This window comes from Arachis duranensis, chromosome 7 (assembly GCF_000817695.3).
Source record: "Arachis duranensis cultivar V14167 chromosome 7, aradu.V14167.gnm2.J7QH, whole genome shotgun sequence".
In the NCBI taxonomy this organism is placed as follows: domain Eukaryota; kingdom Viridiplantae; phylum Streptophyta; class Magnoliopsida; order Fabales; family Fabaceae; genus Arachis; species Arachis duranensis.
The window spans coordinates 54,487,483-54,491,985 of record NC_029778.3 but is presented as its reverse complement, the minus strand read 5'-3'; positions in this window follow the sequence as shown (position 1 = coordinate 54,491,985).

Here is a 4,503-nt window from a genome sequence, read left to right as displayed (position 1 = left end):
TGCATAACCAATAATAAGAACATACCTCCCTGCAATTCCTTGAGAAGACGACCCGAGGTTTAAATACTCGGTTATCAATTTTAAAAGGGGTTTGTTACTTGTGACAACCAAAACATTTGTACGAAGGGATTTTCTGTTGGTTTAGAATCTATACTTACAACGCGACTATATTTTTACAAAATTCTTTACTAGCAAAAATCCCAATGTTAATTCTCAATTACATGGTTGCTACAACATGTAAGTTTGAAAGCAATATAAGCAAAGGGCATATCAACTAACACTTGATGCAAGAGTAAAGTCAAAGTATAAGAAAATGACATGAAGAGCATTTGGAGCATCAAGTTCAAATAGGAAAGAGTTTGGAGCATCAAGTTCAAACAAGAAAGAGCGGGTCATGAAAGACAATGCAAGTTCATATCAATGCACAAAGAACGCAAGTGTCCTAAAAGATTAAACATTTACTTAAAAAGTCCAGCACCCAACAATATCAAACAAGTCATGAAGCACCATAATAATCCAATAAATTCTCAACAGTTGAATGGGAAAAGTCAATACCAATGTTAAAATAATAAACTTAAGAAGGAAAATAAGAACAAGCTATATGGTGCGCGGAATTACACTTCGCACAACTAAACCAGCAAGTGCACTGGGTCGTCCAAGTAATACCTGAGTGAGTCAGGGTTGATCCTACGAGGATTGTGATTTGAAGCAAGCTATGGTTATCTTGTAGATCTTAGTCAGGTGGATAGAAGAGTTGTTTGTTTGTTTAAAGCGCATAAAAGGAAAATAAAGAAAATGTTACTCAATTGATGGTGAATGCAACGATAAGAAGATGGTTAAGGTTTGGAGATGCTTTGTTCTTCTGGATCAATTTGGTTTTACTGTCTACTCCAACGGTGAATGATTTCTTCTATGGAAGGCTGTATGTGATCAATGCCTTTCTTGAGAGGTCGCCGATTCACCTCCAGTGCTGAACCCTAGGGTTAGTGCAGATCCAGTCTAATTGAGGGTGAAGCTCCTGCAGTCCATTCCCCTTAGTGATCCTACTCAAAATGCCACAGACAAGGTCAAATCTTTCGGATTAGAGAATGTTGCGCCTTTGGTTCTAGCCTCTACCACAAAGACTCTAATCTCCCCATACCTCGGATGAACTGGTGTCTCGAGAAGTTCCCAATGAAGTCGTGGATTAGCCATTTAAGAGATGTATAATCAAGCTAGTGGTTCATCATTATCCGATGAAAGACTCACTCTGAACCCATGTAGAATGAGATGACCTTGTGCCGGTTCAATGCATTCATGATGATGAAGAACGAAGATACATCTTAGAATAAGAATCAAACACGAATTGAAGATAGAACAGTAATACTTTTATTAATCCATAAAACTCGGCAGAGCTCCTTCCTTCAACCTAGGAGGTTTAGAGACTCATACTGATAGAAAATACAATATCAAATTCGAAATATGCTAGAAGTGTTCGAATATCCTAAAACAAGGGTGATCTTCTCCTTTAAATACTAATCTAATAACTAGCAATTACATAAAAAGGGTAAAACAGTCTTTTAGTGCGAAAATCCACTTCTGGAGCCCACTTGGTGAGTGTTTGGGCTGAGATTTAGTGTCTCCCACGTGCTAAGACTCTCTAGGGGTGTTGAACGCTGGCTAGGAGCCCCCTTTGGTCTCCTCTTTGTGGGCGTTGGATGCCTGGACTGGGGTAGATGACTAGAGTTGAACGTCAGTTTTGGGCCTTCAATTCTGAAGCAAAGTATGATTTATTATCCATTGCTGGAAAGCCCTGGATGTTAGCTTTCCATAGCCGTTGAGAACGCTCTATTTGGACTTCTGTAACTCTAGAAAAGCTCTTTCAAATGCAAGGAGGTCAGATCTTGACAGCATCTGCAGCACTTTCTCTATCTTTGAATCAGACTTTTGTTCCAGCTCCTTAACTTCAGCCAAAAAATACCTGAAATTGCATAAAAACACACAAAGTCAAAGTAGAATCCAAAAATGTGAATTTTTCACTAAAACCTATGAAAACTTAATAAAAACTTAAACAAAACATACTAAAAACTATATGAAAATAATGGCAAAAAGCGTATAAAATATCCGCTCATCAGTATGCAAATGCAATAAGCAAAAGAGAATAAAGATGAGAAGTTGAAGGAATGAAGAAGAAGAAAGGTAGAAAGAAAGAAGCAGGAGAGAAGAAAGAAGAAACAAATAGGAGAGGAGAAGCGACGCGGATGCGTGTCCATGCGAATGCGTGGAAAAGCAGAAGGAGAAGACGCGCGTAAGCATCAGTCACGCATACGCGTAAGAAGCCGAAAAGAGAAGTGACACGTACGCATAAGTCACGCGTACGTGTGGAGACTTTTCGTGCTCCTCGCACGACACTCGCATGGTTCCATTACAACTCTCTGGTTTTTGTACCATATAGCAGTAGCATTCTAGCGACACGTATGCGTCGCGCAAGCGCACGCGTGGGGTGCCCCCCTTTTTTTTTTCAAAATCTTATTGAGAAACTAACAAGCTACCAAAGCAATGCCAAATATTATTAAACAAGCTAAATCACAACTTAAACTAAATAAATCTAACTAAAAATGAGAATTCAACTTATTACCAATATAAACAAAAGGAAAAATGAGAAGAATTTACCATGGTGGGGTGTCTCCCACCTAGCACTTTTATTTATTGTCCGTAAGTTGGACAATTGGGGATATCCTTGTTATGGTGGCTTATGCTTGTACTCATCCTTGAACATCCAAGGATGCTTGCTCTTCAAGTGGCTGTCAGAATTTCCAACCAATTTCACCAAGCCTTGGTGAGGTTCTCCACAAGATATGAGCTCCAAAAGTTGGCATTCATGTTGTAATCCGGGATCCTATATCTTTTTTTTTGCACCCGTCTTCAAAGTGATTCTTGTAATTCCATTTGGGTGGTAAGCAAGCCGAATTCTCAATGAAGTACCAAACTCTTCTCTTAGACCCAACCAATTGAGCACTAGTCCAACCCTTGCATCTAATCCTTGAAGTCTCGACCATAATGAGCCTAGATTTATAATGCCAACCACTAAACATCTTTTTCTTACGCTTCATTCCACAAAGTGCCCTAAGTTAGCCATCCGTTTCAAGCAAACAGTATTCAAGCAGAAAAGTAAAGCTTAGGGATAAGAATTTTACCCACTTAAATATTGATGAGCGGATAATTTATACGCTTTTTGGCATTGTTTTTAGTATGTTTTTAGTATGTTTTAGTTAGTTTTTATTATATTTTTATTAGTTTTTAGTTAAAATTCACTTTTCTGGGCTTTACTATGAGTTTGTGTGTTTTTCTATGATTTCAGGTATTTCCTGGCTGAAATTGAGGGACCTGAGCAAAAATCTGATTCAGAGGCTGAAAAGGACTGCAGATGCTGTTGGATTCTGACCTCCCTGCACTCAAAGTAGATTTTCTGGAGCTACAGAAGCCCAAGTGGCGCGCTCTCAACTGCGTTGGAAAGTAGACATTCTGGGCTTTCCAGCAATGTATAATAGTTCATACTTTTCCTGAGATTTGATGGCCCAAACAGGCGTTCCAAGTCAGCTCAAGAATTCTGGTGTAAAACGCCGGAACTGGCACAAGAATGGGAGTTAAACGCCCAAACTGGCACAAAAGCTGGCGTTTAACTCCAAGAAGAGTCTCTACACGAAAATGCTTCAATGCTTAGCCCAAGCACACACCAACTGGGCCCGGAAGTGGAATTTTATGTCATTTACTCATTTCTGTAAACCCTAACTACTAGTTCTCTATAAGTAGGACATTTTTCTATTGTATTTTCATCTTTTGATCACTTTAGATCTTAGGATCATCTTTGGAGCCTAGTCCTTAGATCATGGAGGCTGGCCTCTCGGCCATGCTTAGACCTTGTTCTTATGTATTTTCAACGGTGGAGTTTCTACACACCATAGATTAAGGTGTGGAGCTCTGCTGTACCTCGAGTATTAATGCAATTACTATTGTTCTTCTATTCAATTCAGCTTATTCTTGTTCTAAGATATTTATTCGTACCTAAGAACATGATGAATGTGATGATTATGTGACGCTCATCATCATTCTCACTTATGAACGCGTGCCTGACAACCACTTCCGTTCTACAAGCAAACAAGGCTTGAATGTTTATCTCTTAGGTTCCTTAATCAGAATCTTCGTGGTATAAGCTAGAATTGATGGCGGCATTCAAGAGAATCCGGAAGGTCTAAACCTTGTCGGTGGTATTCTGAGTAGGATTCGAGGATTGAATGACTGTGACGAGCTTCAAACTCGCGATTGTGGGGCGTTAGTGACAGACGCAAAAGAATCACTAGATTCTATTCCGACATGATCGAGAACCGACAGCTAAATAGCCGTGCTGTGACAGAGCGCGTTGAACATTTTCACTGAGAGGACGGGCTGTAGCCATTGACAACGGTGATGCCCAACATACAGCTTGCCATGGAAAGGAGTAAGAAGGATTGGATGAAGACAGTA